The 17953-nt window shown below is 39.2% G+C and overlaps 1 pseudogene; it reads left to right on the top strand.

Moving 5' to 3' along the window:
• The first annotated feature begins 10768 nt into the window (after positions 1-10768).
• On the top strand, positions 10769-11550 carry LOC133756775 (nucleolar protein 16-like; annotated as a pseudogene).
• Positions 11551-17953: the final 6403 nt, after the last annotated feature.

Here is a 17953-nt window from a genome sequence, read left to right as displayed (position 1 = left end):
GAATTATTTTTCATTTGCCTGAAGATGTATCTAAAAGGATATTTATAGCAGCACTGTTTATAAAAGCAAAAATTTGGCAACAACCTAAATGTCCTTCAATTGGGGAGCAGTAAAGTAAATTGAGAACTATTTTGAAACCCTTTAAGAGAGGGTACACTGTCATGGAAGATCTTACGGTATTTTATTAAGTGTGATAATACAGAGCACTACCCAATATACATTTCTAGAGAATTGAATTATGGGACATTATTACATATACAGGTAAGAAAGTATCCAGGAGGCTAAACATCAATTTCAGTGGTTCCTCTGGGTAAAGATATGGGATTAGAGGAAGAAAGTCAAGAGAAGCCCTCAGTCTTTTTTTTCTTCTTCTGTATTTCACACACTTTAACGCTGAGAGCTCATTTTCTACTTGTACAATTATTTATAATAGGAAAGCAAAAGCTGACCGGCAGAAGTCACCATGGGTTTATTAGGAACATGTGCATGCATTATGTCCTCATAGGTGGATTGGATCCAGGAACCGTGAAGTGGGGTTATCACTACTACAAACAACCAAAGCCAGATTCACCAAAAAGGTAGATCTCTTAGGGTGTGTCACAGGGCTGTTTTGGGTCCTATTTTAAAACATTTACCTGTGATTTTTATAAGAAAAAAAGCATTTTTGAAATTTTCAAATATTATGAAGATAGAAAAAGAGCTAATTATTTGGATGATAAAATAGCATTCAAAATTTATTGTATATTTGTAAATATTGAATATAATATAAAAGAATGAAAATCCTTTGAGATGAATGTAAAATCCTACCCTTACCTTTACAAAATTTCAATTACACAGTATGAAATGAGACAAATATGGTCGAATAAAATCTCAGTTGATGAGACAGGGATTTCAGCTGGCTGTCACACCAGATGAGCTGACCATGTAATTTGACTGCCATAGACATTTGATTACAAACTTGATGCCAACATAGGATTCCTCTCTGGACAGGCCACAATGTATGTGTTTTTGCTGTATTCTGTACTGAACAATTTAGGAATATACTGACAAACACAGAACATCCAGAGAAGGCTAGTCAGGATGTGGAAAGGACTTTAAGAACCCTGTCATCAGAGTCAATGTGGAAGAAATGTCGACTGATTGAGCTGCAGATTTATGGGAGGGAAGGCAGCATGTCAGTTGAAGGAAGATTCCTTAAGACCCAAACTAGGACCAAAGAGTGAAAGTTTCATAAAACAGGTTTCAAGGCAATAGAAGTCTAACAGTAAAATGGATTGTTTTGTGAGGTCTTGAGTTCCTGACCGCTGGTGATATTTAAGCAGAGACCAAGCTGACCCCTTGCTAAATGCAGTGGGAGAGGATCAAACAGATGCCCGTGAAGGCCAATGCTGAGACTCTGAATATGCATGTTTTTATTACATGAAATACTAGCTTATATGTGATTTTGATGTTTAAAAACCTCATATGATATAATCTATTACATAATTTTACTCATTTGACTAATCTTGCCAAGAACAAGAGAGTCTTTTAATAGACACAGGAAGAATGAGAGTTGGCCCTAGGATTTTCTACCTCCCTGCACTTGGTGCAGAGATCTTTATTAGAGGTTCCTCCTCAAATTCCAAGCTGGGAAAAGATGATTCTGGTTTACAACAATCTGACTAAGATGACAGAATCGTATACGTGAGGCAGATTGCATCCTTGTGTTCAACCTCATTCTCACCCCAGTGGGGGTTAATAGAACTCCTTTCCACTCTTCAGGCTTCTACCCTTGGCACAACCATTCAAGGGCACCCAGTGCCAAGGATGGCTGCTACCACTTAGAATACTAATAGTATCCTAATACTAAGTATCTGTAGTATTTACATAATCTGGCAGTAATTTTGGGTAATAGTAAGGACATAAAATCCCTCACCTCCTAGGCAGTAGGAACCAGAGCTGTAGACACATTTTCTACTCTAGCCTTCATTCTCACTGTAGAGATATACTATGTCCTGTATCAGCCAACTTCTCTGATGTCATGGGAAGCTTTCCTGCCAAAATATTTTCATGTATCCCTGCCACAAAATTACTCTGATTTGAACTTCTTTTAAGTCCCATACCTTGCCATCAGATTAGTAATTTCAACATATTAATGGCTTGTTGCTACAGGCTACTTTGATTTTATCCTTAATTGTGGGTAATGGTGGTAGTATCAAGTTAGGAGAAAATGTATAGATCCATTTGGTGAGTTCATGTTGAGTTATCAGAAGGGAGGAGTTTAGGCCAGCGCTGCCATAGCTCAATAGGCTAATCCTCCGCCTGCAGCACCAGCACACTGGGTTCTAGTCCCGGTCGGGGCACCGGATTCTGTCCTGGTTGCCCCTCTTCCAGGCCAGCTCTCTGCTGTGGCCCGGGAGTGCATTGGAGGATGGCCCAAGTGCTTGGGCCCTGCACCTGCATGGGAGACCAGGAGAAGCACCTGGCTCCTGGCTTTGGATCAGCGCAGCGCGCCAGCCGCAGCAGCCATTGAGGGGTGAACCAATGGTAAAGGAAGACCTTTCTCTCTGTCTCTCTCTCACTGTCCACTCTGCCTGTCAAAAGAGAAAAAAAAAAAGGGGGGGGGAGGAGTTTGTTTCTGGGTGTGTGATTCACTCAACTCCAAAAATTGATGCAAGCAGGCAGAAATATGCTTATAGTTATTTACTCTCCAGGAAAAAATTAATAATAACTTACTTTGCAGTATTTGCCAGTTTCTGTGGTATTAATAAATCCATCTGGTCAGTTTTAAGTGACCAACACATGCGTCATTGAACTTGGGATTGGAGAAAGATGCAAACAGACTCTGATGAGGAAGCAAGCCTCCTTACTTGGAAGTAGAGCATAAGATTGAGGTGAGTAGTTGGAGTACAAATGAAAGAATGCCTATAACATTTGACACCTGGAGTGAATCTTTTCTCATAAAAAGTTTTACAGAGATAGTAAAGGCTGGTTTGAGCCTGGTACATTAAAATAAAGCAGTATTTATTTCTTTTTCCTGTCCTTTTGCCAACTATTTTGATCAGCTGTCCAAATTTGCTTTTTTACTAAGAGGTATTTTAAGAATGAGAACTGCAACTATTCTAATATTTATCTTGAGACTCTTCCCATCATTGTGAAGATTAATCTGTACTTTTATATTGGGAAAAACTTTCAATGACAAATTAAAACTATATTATTGTAAGATGGAACATAATTTTCTATCTCTAGAATGAATCAAATATCATTGATGCCTTTTCCTCCATAAATTTACACATTGATTTAATCTTATTTAATGTAATGACATCTGTTTTTTAAGACTTACTTTGGAGGATCCCAGCACCTACTCCCAACTCTTTCTCCTTCCTGAGGAGAAGCTAGAATGACAAATGACCATTGGGCAAATTCTCATGTCGTTAGGCTTGGGCATTCCTGTTTCATGGATCTGTCTGATAGGGTGAAGCTCACTCAGTGATCGTGGGAAAGCTCTTTTCCTGTGGATTGAGCATGAAGATAATGCCCAGATCATGGGGGAGCTAGCACAAGGAAGGCAGATAGGATAGAGAACAGGTTGAATCCTGGCAACATCATTGAATTGTTGACTAGACCAGAACTGCCTACATCTGCATGTCTTCTTATGTGGGAAAACACCTATTTCTTTATAGCTTCATTGGAGTATAATTTATGTACCATGAAATTCACGTATCATTAAGTATACAATTCAATGAATTGTATTCAATTTATAAAATTGGGAGGTCAATCAGAATCCACCTTTTCCTTCTAGCCCATTTTCAATTAATCTTTATTCCTACTACTAGCCCTAGGCAAACATTGATCAGCTTCCTGTCTCTACACTGACTTTTCTGAACATTTCATATAAATAGAATCACACAACATATAGCCTTTTTCATGTGACTTCTTTATTTACAACAATGCTTTTGAGGTTTTCTCATGCTATAGCATATACCAGCATTTTATCTCTTAACACTGAATGCTATTCCATTTGTGTAGGCATACCCCAATTTGTTTACCCGTTTGTTTATCACTTGGTCACTGGACTGTTTTCTGTTTGGAGCTATTATAAATAGTGTTGATATAAACATCCATGGTGTGCACTTGTATGTATTTCATATATACAGATTCCTCCCTACCTTCCCTCCAGCCCACACTCCAGTCTTTCCTCCTCCTCCCTCTCACACTCCCACTCTTAATTTTCATTTTGTCTTCTTAATGTTGCCCTTTGAAACAATTTTTTTTATTTTAATGACATCCAATTCATTCATTTTCTTTATTTTATGGCTGTGCTCTTGATGTCATATCTGAACTCTTTGCTACCCCAAAGACATGAAGATTTACATCTGTGTTTTTATAGCTTTTATCATTTTAGCTAAGGCTATGATTCTTTTTTAGGTAATTATTGAGTGTGAGGTAAATAAATAAGGTTTATTTATATATTTGTCTATTGCAATGTGTATATTCAATGACCTCATCATTATTTGTTGAAAAACTGTCCTTTCTCCATTTGTCTTGACATCTTTGTTGAAAATCAGTTAACCATAAATGTGTTCATTTTATTCTGTTGATCTTGGGACTACTAGCCAAATCCAGCCTACCATCTTTTTTGTAAATAAAGCTTTATTGAACACAGCTGTCCCCTTGTGTGTGCATATTGTCTGGGCTGCTTGTTCACCAGGAAGGCACAGTTAAGCAATCACTATGACTCGAACATTTACTAAATGACCCTCTATAAAAACAGCTTACAACACCTTATCTATATGGCTAAACTTATGTCAACATTATGTTGTTTTGATTATGACAGCTTTATTATAAGATATGAGATTCTATAATTGCTCCAATTTTGTTCTTAATCAAAATTGTTTTGTTACCCTAAGTAATTTGTGTTTTACATATATATTAGGATTGGCTTTTCAGTTTCTACAAACACCATGCTAAGATTTTGTCAAGGATTGTGTTGAATCTACAGATCAATTTGGGGAGATAGATTATCTTGACAATATTGAGTCTTCCACTCCATAAATATACCATCTCTCAATTTATTTAGGTCTCTAATTATTCTTGACAATATTTTTTAGTTTTCAATGTGCAAAACGTTTGGCTTCTTAAAATACATTTTAAAAAATGTATCTAGGCTGGTGCCTCGGCTCAATAGGCTAATCCTCCCTCTGTGGCACCAGCACACCGGGTTCTAGTGCCAGATTCTGTCCTGGATTCTGTCCCGGTTGCTCCTCTTCCTGTCCAGCTCTCTGCTGTGGCCTGGGAGTGCAGTGAAAGATGGCCCAAGTTCTTGGGCCCTGCACCCACATAGGAGACCAAGAGAGGCACCTCGCTCCTGGCTTCAGATCAGCACGGTGCACCGGCCACAACACGCCAGCCACAGTGGCCATTGAGGGGTGAACCAACGGAAAAGGAAGACCTTTCTCTCTGTCTCTCTCTCTCACTGTCCACTCTGCCTGTCAAAAAAAAAAAGTTTCTAAGTATTTTTTATTTTTAAGGACATTGTGAGTGAAATAGTCTTCTTAATTTCAGTTTAAGATTTTTTTACTATTACTATATAGACATACATTTGCTTTTTGAATTTTCATCTTGTATCAAGTGAACTAGCTAAGATACTTTATTACTTTGTGTATTTTTTGTCAATTTTTAAAGGATCTTCTACATTCAGGCTACAAATAAATAAAGTTTTACTTCTTTCTTTCCAACCTAGATTAGATTGCTATATAATATAATATAATATAATATAATATAATATAATATAATTAATATAATGTATAATACATATAAAACTTACTGTACTGATTAGAACCATTTAGGATCTCCAATATAATGTTGGACAAAAGTAATGAGAGTGGACATGCTGGCTTTTCCCATTTCTTTTTTAAGTTTTATTTTATTTATCTGAAAGGCAGAGTGACAGGTAGCCCAACTCAGCAAGTGCATTAGCAGGGAGCTGGAACGGAGCCAGCACTCCTATATGGAATGCCTGAGTCAACAAACAGTAGTTTAACCCCCTGCATCACCATGCACAGTGTCAACCCCTTCTACTTGATTTTAGGGGAGAAGTTCTCAGTCAATCACTATTTAGTAACATTTTAGCTATAGGTTTGTCATAAATGCCCTATCATGTTGAGGTAATTCCCTTTTATCCCTAGTTTATTAAGAAGTAGTTTTTCATTCACGAACTTGTATTGGATTTTTTTCGCATGATTTTTCTGGATCAATAGAGATATATGTGTGATGTTTGTTTCTTACTATTCTACTGCATTAATCAATTCTCAAGTGTTAAGACAATCTAGCATTCCTAAAATACAACAAATTTGTTCATGGTGTATAATCCTTTTCATGTATTTCTGAATTCTGCTTCTAATATTTTGTAAATGATTTTTTTTTATTTTTTTATTTTTTTATTTTTTTTATTTATTTATTTTTTTAATTTTTGACAGGCAGAGTGGACAGTGAGAGAGAGACAGAGAGAAAGGTCCTCCTTTTGCCGTTGGTTCACCCTCCAATGGCCGCCGCGGTAGCACGCTGCGGCCGGCGCACCACGCTGTTCCGATGGCAGGAGCCAGGTGCTTCTCCTGGTCTCCCATGGGGTGCAGAGCCCAAGCACTTGGGCCATCCTCCACTGCACTCCCTGGCCACAGCAGAGAGCTGGCCTGGAAGAGGGGCAACCGGGACAGGATCGGTGCCCTGACCGGGACTAGAACCCGGTGTGCCGGCGCCGCAAGGCGGAGGATTAGCCTGTTGAGCCACGGCGCCGGCCTTGTAAATGATTTTTACATATACAAATATGTTCATGAATATTGGCTAGCTTTTATTTTCTTGTGATGTCTCTACCTAGCTTTGTTGTCAGGGAAATACCAGTTTGAGGGTGAATTTGGAGATGTTTTCTTCCTATTTTCTAAAAGACTTTGTTTGTTTTCTAAAAGAGTTTGATATGTTTTTATATTATTTTAAAATATTTAAATAAATTCACCAATGGACCTGAGCTTTCCTTTGCAGTAATTTTTTAAATTACTAATACAGTTTATCTTCTCATTATGCATATATTCAGATTTTCTATTTCTTCCTGAGTCAAATATTAGAATTTGTATCTAAAATTTTTTCTCATTTCATCAAAGTTTAACTAATTTTTATATAATAGCTATTAATAATATTTAAATTTTTCTCATAATATTAATAATATTATTCAATTTTCAAAATAATTTTGTTTGGGTCAATAGTGATAGTCCCTCTTTTGTTCTATATTTTTTAGTAATTTATAACCTTTTTTGTTTTGTTGGTCAGTCTCGCTAAAAATTTGTTAGTTTTAATATACTTTTCATTTCATCTACTTTCTGTTTTTCCTATGTCTGTGATTTGCAATTCTAATATTTATTCTCTCCCTCTTTTGCTTGCTTTGGGTTTAGTTTTCTCATCTTTTTTTAGTTTTTTAAGTTGAAAGTTTAGGTTATACACATAAGACCTGTAATCTTTTGTGAAACTTGTTTTGCTGCAGATTTAATGATTTTCTTAATGAATTCAATTAAAAATTACCAAATAAAATAGCAATTAGATGTGGCATTTGTAGTAAGGCTAAGTTATTTTGACAACAACTAATGTTGCTTAACCTTAATAAATAATGTGAAGATGCTTTGTGTTTTTCCTATTATGGAAAATTAAAATAAAATTTAATTAAAAATTAAAATAAGAAGGAAGATCTACATTAACATGCTAATTTTCAGTGGATATATTTTCTGATCTAAACTATAATAATCTGACAAAATTCTATAAGTGTCTTCTAAATGATGAATATACTGTATTATGGCCGGCGCAGCAACTCATTAAGCTAATCCTCCGCCTGCGGCTCCGGCACACCGGGTTCTAGTCCCAGTCAGGGCAACAGATTCTGTCCCGGTTGCCCCTCTTCCAGGCCAGCTCTCTGCTATGGCCCGGGAGGGCAGTGGAGGATGGCCCAAGTGCTTGGGCCTTGCATGCCCGTGGGAGACCAGGAGAAAGCACCTGGCTCCTGGCTTCAGATCTGACAGCACTGGCCGCAGCAGCCATTTGGGGGGTGAACCAACAGAAGGAAGACATTTTTCTCTGTCTCTCTCCCTCTCTGTCTCTCTCTCACTGTCTAGCGCTGCCTGTCAAAAAAAAAGAAAAAAGAATATACTATATTGTATTGTTTGGTATCAATATTTGGCATTACTTGTCTGTGTAAAAAGACATTTTCAAAGATGAAATACATAAAATCTCATTACAGATTAGTATTAACAAATATTTTCAGTTGACTTTGATAATAATCAACAATAAATTTGAATTTAATTAAACAAATATTATCCGATAAAAAGAAGTTTATTCTTATTAGACTTGTATTACCAAAAAAACACAATTATTATTATTATATATTGGATTTCCTCAATAAAAATCTATTTCTCATGCTATATAAAAGCACTCATAATACCCTTGATTTCCTTTTTGCCTGCAAGACCTAAAAAATTTACTATTTGGCTCCTTACCAAAAGAGTTGGCAAATTCCAGTGTAAGGTGATATTTGCCTAGCAAATAAAAGATTTCTCCTTCTGGAAAAAGACAATATTTCTAGCACCTCTAAAAGTGCTCAGATACAATGTCTGGAATGCAGTAAGAAACATGCTAGGCAATCCTAGCAAAAGAACCAAATGACTGAAAATCAAGAGAAAAAACAGATAATAGAAAAAGAGTTGTATGTGTCCTAGATATTGTAATTATTAGGCAAGAATTTTATTTAGACAAAAATATCTATTTCAATTTTAATTTATTTATTTTCATTTTATTTGAAAGGTATACAAATGGAGAGAGAGAGAGAGAAAGAGAGAAAGATCATCTTTTCTCTGGTTTATTCCCCAGTTTCCACAATGGTCTGGACTGTGTCAGGCCAAATCCAGGAGTCCAGATCCCAATCTGTATCTCTCATGTGTGTGGTAAGGATCCAAGTATTTAAGTCATCATCTGCTGTCTCCCAGTGTACACATTAGCAGGAAGCTGGAATCAGAGTGGGAATTCAAACTCAGGCACTCCAAAACAAGATGTGGGCACCCCAAGCAGCATCTTAACCACTCTGCCAAATACCCACCCCCTGATAATACATATTTAAAAAAAAAAACAGTGAAAATGTAAGTTATTTCATCAGATAATCGACATATATGAGATTTGTCAATTTGCTTAGAGTTTTCATCATGAAAGGGTGTTGAATTTTATCGAATGCTTTCTCTGCATCTATTGAGATAATCATATGGTTTTTCTTCTGCAGTTTGTTAATGTGGTGTATCACATTGATTGATTTGCGAACACTGAACCATCCCTGCATACCAGGCATAAATCCCACTTGGTCTGGGTGGATGATTTTTCTGATGTGTTGTTGTATTCTAATAGCGAGAATTTTATTGAGGATTTTTGCGTCTATGTTCATCAGTGATATTGGTCTGTAATTTTCTTTCAATGCTGCATCTTTCTCTGGCTTAGGGATTAAGGTGATGCTGGCTTCATACAAAGAATTTGGGAGGATTCCATCTTTTTTGATTGTTCTGAATAGTTTGAGAAGAAATGGAGTTATTTCTTCTTTAAATGTCTGGTAGAATTCAGTCAAGCATCACAAAATCTAGAAAAAAGATAAATACTTCTGTTAGCAATTTGTGACTCATCACCATACTTTTTTTCCAACTTTTTGGCTGCTTATTCTCTCTTTTTTATGTTTTATTTATTTATTTACTTATTTATTTGAAAGTCAGAGTTACACAGATAGAGGAGAGGCAGAAAGAGAGAGAGAGAGAGAGAGCGAGAGAGAGACAGAGAGAGAGGTCTCCCATCCAATGGTTCCCTCCCAAATTGGCCACAACAGCTGGAGCTGCACTGATGCAAAGCCAGGAGCCAGGAGCTACTTCCGGGTCTTGCAAGCAGTTGCAAGGGCCCAAGGATTTTGGCTATCTTCTACTGCTTTCCTAGTCCATAACAGAGAGCTGGATTGGGAGTGGAGCAGCCAGGACTTGAACCGGTGCCCATATGGGAAGCCTGCACTGCAGGCGGTGGCTTTACCCACTATGCTATAGCCCCAGCCCCAGCTCACTCTCTTATTACCTCTTTGCACCAGAATAGTTCATAATATTTTATATGGCAATAGCAAATAAGTTAATCAGTCTTTCTTCCAGCATGGCCAATCATTGTCTACATTAGTAACAGTTTTGGGTGATGTTTCCACAGAAAACATCAGATCTTGTAAGGGTAAACTGTGTGAAATATGCTTAGACACAATTAGATACATTGTGATGCATAAAATTTGTGACTTCCTACTAAGACTGCTAAGACATACTCACTTGTTGTGGCGCTATGACTTTGTGCTCCATGAATGAAAAGGTTCATGATAAATATTAGTTTGTACAATTCCCATGCAAAAAATTCATGGTCTGTTTATCATTATACACATGGTATTTTTTTCAACTTTTATTTAATTAATATAAATTTCCAAAGTACAACTTTTGGATTGTAGTGGCTTTTTGCCCCATAACCTCCCTCCCACCCACAACCATCCCATCTCCCACTCCCTCTCCCATCCCATTCTTCATCAAGATTCATTTTAAATTATCTTTATATACAGAAGATCAACTTAGTAAATAAAAGTAAAGATTTCAACAGTTTGCACCCACAAGATACACAAAGTATAAAGTACTGTTTGAACACGCAGTTCTGAGAGCCAGAGGCGCGGGGTGTGAGCTTCGCTGGGGTGATCGGCTCCATGCCCAAGGCCAAAATCAAGACCCAGAGGCAGAAGTTCGGTTACAACGTTAACCAAAAGCAGCTGAACCGGAATGCTCGGTGGAAGGCAGCGCCGCGGATCGAGTGCTCCCACATCCGACATGCCTGGGACCATGCCAAGTTGGTGCGCAGAACCTGGCTGAGATGGGGCTGGCCATGGACCCCAACAAGGCGGTGCCCTTCCGCAAGAGAAAGGTGAAGGGCATGGAGGTGGACACAGAGGCGAGGCCCAAGGAGCTTGTGCAGAAGCCCTATGTGCTAAATGAGCTAGAGGCAGAGGCCAGCCTCCCAGAAAAAAAAGGCAATACGCAATCCCGGGACCTCACAGACTACGTGTGCTACATGATGGAGAACCATGGGGAGGACTACAAGGCCATGGCCCGGCATGAAAAGAATCACTCTCAGGACACCCCGAAGCAGATTCGGAACAAGATCAATGTCTACAAACATTTTTACCCAGAGGAGTGGCAAAGCTTCATCGATTCTTTGCCAAAGGATAAAATTAAAGTTGAGTGACTGGGGTACACCTGCGCCTGGACCAGTGAAGCAGGAGCTGGGACTTAAGGCAAGGTGGGGAATGGTGTATGGCTTCAGATGTGGCTGCCACGGTCCACGAAATCCAAAGGTGGCCCACAAACTCCCCTCTGTGGAAGGAGTGGTTCTCAGAGGCTCTCATTTATATTCTGGGGACTCACGGGAAAGCCAGAGAAGCTGTTTTCAGAGCGTGTGGTTTGAATACAATCTGTACATAATAATAAAACAAGGATCTTTAGAGAAAAAAAAAGTACTGTTTGAGTAGTAGTTTTACCGTTAATTCACATAGTACAATACATTATGGACAGAGATCTTACGTGTGGAGTAGGTGCACAGTGACTCCTGTTGTTGATTTAACAATTGACACTCTTATTTATGATGTCAGTAATCACCCAAGGCTCTTGTTATGAGCTGCCAAAGCTATGGAAGCCTCTTGAGTTCACAAATTCCAACCTTATTTAAACAAGGCCATAGTTATAGTGGAAGTTCTTTCCTCCCTTCAGAGAAAGGTACTTCCTTCTTTAATGGCCTGTTCTTTCTGCTGGTATCTCACTCACAGAAATCTTTCATTTAAGTCATTTTTTTGGCCACAGTGTCTTGGCTTTCCATGCCTGAGAAACTTTCATGGGCTTTTTAGCTGGATCTGAATGCCTTAAAGGCTGATTCTGACGTCAGAGTGTTGTTTAAGACATCTGCCATTCTATGAGTCTGCTGTGTATCCTGCTTCTCATGTTGGGTTGTTCTCTCTTTTTTAATTCTATCAGCTAGTATTAGCAGACGTCTTGTTTATGTGATCCCTTTGACACTTAATCCTATCATTATGATCAATTATGACCTTAAACTGATCACTTTGACTAGTAAGATGGCATTGGTACATGCTACCTTGATGGGATTGAATTGGGACCCCCTGGCACGTTTCTAGCTCTACCATTATGGGTAAGTCCTAGTGAGCATGTGCCAAACTGTACATCTCCTCCCTCTCCTATTCCCTCTCTTATATTTAACAGGGATCACTTTTCAGTTAAATTTTAATGCCTAAGAATAATTGTGTGTTAATTAACGAGTTCAGCCAATGGTATTAAGTAGAACAAATAAAATACTAATAGGAATAAAATAGTAAGTTGTTCCTCAACAGTCAGGACAGGGCTGATCAAGTCACTGTTTCTCATAGTGTCCATTTCACTTCAACAGGTTCCTTTTATTTGATCAAGGATCTAAAACCAATTCCAGGAGCAAGGACAGTCAATTCAACAAATGGTGCTTGGAAAACTGGATTTCTACATGCAGAAGCATGAAGCAAGACCCCTACCTTATACCTTACACAAAAATCCACCAAACATGGATTAAAGATCTAAATCTATGACCTAATAGCATCAAGTTATTAGAGAACATAGGAGAAACCCTGCAAGATATAGGCACAGGCAAAGATTTCTTGGAAAAGACCCTGGAGGTGCAGGCAGTCAAAGCCAAAATTAATAATTGGGATTACATCAAATTGAGAACTTTCTGTACTGAAAAAGAAACAGTCAGGAAAGTGAAGAGGCAACCGACAGAATGGGAAAAAATATTTGCAAACTATGCAACAGATAAAGGATTAATAACCAGAATCTACAAAGAGATAAGAAACTCCACAACAACAAGAAAAACAACCTACTTAAGAGATGGGCCAAGGACCTCAATAGACATTTTTCAAAAGAGGAAATCCAAATGGCCAACAGACACATGAAAAAATGTTCAGGATCACTAGCAATCAGGGAAATGCAAATCAAAACCACAGTGAGGTTTTACCTCACCCTGGTTAGAATGGCTTACATATAGAAATCAACTAACAACAGATGCTGGCAAGGATGTGGGGAAAAAGGGACACTAACCCACTGTTGGTGGGAATGCAAACTGCTAAAGCCTCTATGGAAGACAGTTTGGAGATATCTCAGAAAGCTGACCCAGCCATCCCACTCCTCGGAATTTACCCAAAGAAAATTAAATTGGCAAATAAAAGAGCTGTCTGCACCTCAATGTTTATTGCAGCTTAATTCACAATAGCTAAGACACGGAATCAACCTTAATATCCATCAACAGAAGACTGGATAAAGAAATTATGGGATATGTACTCTATAGAATACTATACAGCAGTAAAAAAAATGAAATCCGGTCATTTGCAACAAAATGGAGGAATCTGGAAAACATCATGCTCAATGAATTAAGCCCGTCCCAAAGGGACAAATATCATATGTTCTCCCTGACCGGTGACAATAACTGAGCACCAAAAAGGAAACCTGTAGAAGTGAAATGGACACATTGTCTTCTTGAGTGTATTACTAACAGGAGAGAACTTTGGTTTTTCATTAGGTGTCAATAAGAACCAAATACTGTGCTTAGAATTTTACATGTCTGACGTTTAGAAGAGTTTTCCACCAAGGATTTTTTTTTTTATTTACCTTATTTCAAAATTTCAGTTTCCTCTCTGGTGGACTCTGTGACTCTGCACCTGTGTGTCAGGAGCTGCAATGATTCAACATGGGATGTTAGGAATATTCTAGAATCCACTGCTATCTAATAGCTACCGATATGGTACTTGTACATGAAAGTGATTATAAACCACATAAGTATATCCTTCTAAACCTGAAGAAAACAATTCCTACCCTTTGGCTAAAATGACCAAAACTGGATGCAACCACTCTGTTACCACTTGAATGAAAGAAGTTATAATGGAGGGCAAGTTGAATTGGAAAGAGACCATATTCATAACTCACCGACATTGAAAAGATCTTGGTTTTGCAAAGTTTACAGAGGGGCCACCGCTGTGGCGCAGCCAGTTAAAGCCCTGGCCTGAAGCGCCAGCATCCCATATGGGCGCCGGTTCTAGTCCCAGCTGCTCCTCTTCCAATCCAGCTCTCTGCTATGGCTTGGGAAAGCAGTGGAGGATGGCCCAAGTTCTTGGGCCCCTGCACCCGTGTGGGAGACCAGGAAGAAGTCCCTGGCTCCTGGCTTTGGATCAGTGCAGCTCCAGCCATTGCAGTCATCTGGGGAGTGAACCAGAGATGGAAGACCTTTCTCTCTGTCTCTACCTCTCTGTAATTCTGTCTTTCAAATAAATAAAATAAATCTTAATAAATAAATAAATAAGTTTACAGAAACACCTTGCTTTGCAGACATATTGCCTGAAGCCTCAACCAGGGCCATGCGTAGGACCTAGGAACATAGAGAATCCTGAGGCTGAGGCTCTGTTTGTTGGGACGATGGAGGAGAAACAAGTAATAATGACTGTCACTGGATATCCCAGACCTCGGAAGACAGAAAACAGGAGTAAGAAAGAAACTTTCTATTAAATTCTCTGGTAGAATTTTGATGTTTCAATAAACTTTAAAAAGTCAAATTAAGATGTTTTAATTGAGACAATATTTAATAGCTGGAAATGAGTGGTGATGACATTGGGTACTAAGTAAATGCTGTTAGAAACCTAATTTTTGTTTAAAAATAGAGCACATTAAAATTTTGATTTTTTTCCTGTTTAATATGTGATTCCTACAAAGATGAGAAGAACCTTGGGGCCGGCGCCGTGGCTTAACAGGCTAATCCTCCGCCTTGCGGCGCCAGCACACCGGGTTCTAGTCCCGGTCAGGGCGCCGGATTCTATCCCGGTTGCCCCTCTTCCAGGCCAGCTCTCTGCTATGGTCCAGGAAGGCAGTGGAGGATGGCCCAAGTCCTTGGGCCCTGCACCCACATGGGAGACCAGCAGAAGCACCTGGCTCCTGGCTTCGGATCAGCACGATGCGCCGGCCGCAACGGCCATTGGAGGGTGAACCAACGGCAAAAAGGAAGACCTTTCTCTCTGTCTCTCTCTCTCTCACTATCCACTCTGCCTGACCAAAAAAAAAAAAAAAAAAGAACCGTGGAGGCAACATCATGGCACAGTAGTTTAAGTCGGCACTTGAAACGCTGGCATCCCATGTGAGCACCAGTTCAAATCCTGGTGGCTCTAGTTCTGATTCAGTTCCCTGCTAAAGCACCTGGGAAGGCAGTAGAAGATGGCCCAAGTCCTTGGGTCTCTGCCACCCACATGGGGGGCCCATAGGGAGTTTCAGGCTCCTGACTTCAGCCTGGCTCAGTCCTGACAGTTGTGACCATTTGGGGAGTAAACCAGAGGTGGAATCTCTCTCCCTCCCCCCCACCAACTCTTGTTTCAAATAAAAGAAACCTTTAAAAATAAATAGATAGAGGCAGGCATTGTAGCTTAGTAGGTAAAGCCTCCCCCTGAGCTGCCAGCATCCCATAGAGCTCCAGTTCAAGTCCCGGCTGCTCCATTTCTGATCCAGCTCCCTGCTAATGTGTTCAGTAAAGCAACAGAGGATGGTCCGAGTGCTTGGGCCCCTGCACCCATGTGGGAGACCCTGAAGATGCCCCTGGCTCCTGACTTTGGTCTGGCACAGCTCAGGCTGTTGCTGTCATTTGGGGAATGAACCAGTGAATGGAAGATTGCACCACCTCTCTTTCTTCTTCTCTCTTGTAACCCTGTCCTTCAAATAAATAAAAAAATGTGCTTATGTGACTTCATGCTATGTTTCTGTTGGGCGGTGCTGCTCTAAAGGTGCAAGTCCCCTCCTTTTCCAGCCATGAGGCTGAGGACATCACTTGACATACCAATGTCAGCTTTACCACTTTTCAAGAGAATGTTTAATTCCAAAATATCAAAAGCTAAAAAAAAAAAAAAAAACTCAGAATGAGAAAATTACATCTTTCACTATAATTTAATAGCTCTATTAAAGTATTATATAATTACATTGTTTCACAAGTTTAAAGTCATCTCAAGAATTCTCTTTAAAGTAATAAGTAGTTTCTCCAAATAGTGCATTCTGGCTTGTTTCTTAAATTGCCGATTCACTTTAAGCCGCTTAAATATATGAAATTAGATTGATGGACTTCCATAATATTTTTAAATAATCTTCTAAGGAAAATTATAAGTAAGCAAAAGACACACACAGAATCTGAATGATTTTCTTTTAATGTTATTTGAAAGGCAGAAAGAGACAGAGAGACAGAGAGACGGAGAGAGAGAGATAGAGGGATGGATCTCCCATCTGCTGGCTCATTTTTCAAATCCCCACAATGACCATGGTTGGGCCTGGTCAAAGCGAGAAGCCTGGAACTCAACCCAGGTCTGTTATGTGGGTGGCAGGCACCCAAATACTTGAATCATCATCTGCTGTCTTTCAGGGTACACCTTAACAGGAAATTGTAATCAAGAGCAGAGTTGGGACTTGAACCCACGCATTTTGATATGCCTTTCATTTTAAAAATATATATGCATTGGTTCAACACAGGCAAATCCGTCAAGGTAATATACCACATTAAATGAACAAAGGGGGAAAATGGTCACTTCAGCTGATACAGAAAAAGCATTTAACAGAATTCAACATTCATTTGTAATTTTTCAAAAAACTCAACACATGGGGTCTGCGCTGTGCCACAGCTGGTTAAGCTGTAGCCTACAGTGCCAGCATCCCATATGGGCACTGATTCAAGTCCCAGCTGCTCCACTTCTAATCCAGCTCCCTGCTAATGTGCCTGGGAAAGGAGCAGAAGATACCCAAGTCACTGGGCCCCTGCACACACATGAGAGATCCAGAAGAAGCTCCTGGCTCCAACTTTTGCTTGGCCCAGCTCTGGCCATTTTGGCCATTTGGGGCGTAAACCAGTGGATGGAAGACCTCTCTCTTCCTGTCTCTTATTCTCTCTCTCTGTAACTCTACCTTTCAAATCAATAGATAAATCTTAAAAAAGTTAGGAACCGAGGGCTCAGTATGCATTTAGACTGGGAAAAAAAAAAAAAACTCAACACACTAGAAATAGAAGAAAACTCCCTCAAAATAATAAAGACCATATATGAAAACTCAGTAATGAGCATCATACTCAGTGGTAATTTTTGTGTATATATTCACATGAAATGTTGGGCTATAGTTTCCTTTTCCTGCGTGATGTCTTTGTCTGCTTTTGGTGTCAGAGTAATTAATACTTTACTCAAAGGATGAATTGAGAAGTCTTTTTTACCATCTACTTTTTAAAAGAGTTTGCATTTGCACTTTCAAATTGTAATAAAATTTACCAGTGAAGCCATCAGAACCCAAACTTTTCTTTAAGGAAAAAATTTGAATTACTAAATCAATGTATCTTCTTCTGGTTCTATTCAAATTTTCTATTTGTTCTTGAGTCAATTATTTTTCTAAAAAGTAAAAAGACTTTTTTTACTTGAAAGGCAGAGTTACAGAGAGAAAGGGGAAGAGAAAGAGAGAGAGAGCTCCCATCTACTTGTTCACTCTTCAAGTGGCCACAACAGCCAGGTGTGATCCAGGCCAAACACAGGAACCTGGAAGTCCATTCAGGTCTCCCACATAAGTGGTAAGATCGCAAGCACTTGGCTATCTTCTGCTGCTTTCCCAAGCACATAGCAGGGAGCTGGATTAGAAGTGGAGCAGCCAGGGTTTGAACTGGCATTCATATGGGATGCTGGTGTTGCAGTCAGCAGCTTAATCCACCGCACCACAAGGCTGGCCCCTTGAGTCCGTTTTGATATTTTGTGTATTTCCAAGATTTGTTCATTTCACCCAGGTTATCTAATGTGTGAGCATGCATT

This window comes from Lepus europaeus, chromosome 3 (genome assembly GCF_033115175.1).
Source record: "Lepus europaeus isolate LE1 chromosome 3, mLepTim1.pri, whole genome shotgun sequence".
NCBI lineage: Eukaryota > Metazoa > Chordata > Mammalia > Lagomorpha > Leporidae > Lepus > Lepus europaeus.
This window is presented reverse-complemented; position numbering and strand designations above follow the sequence as displayed.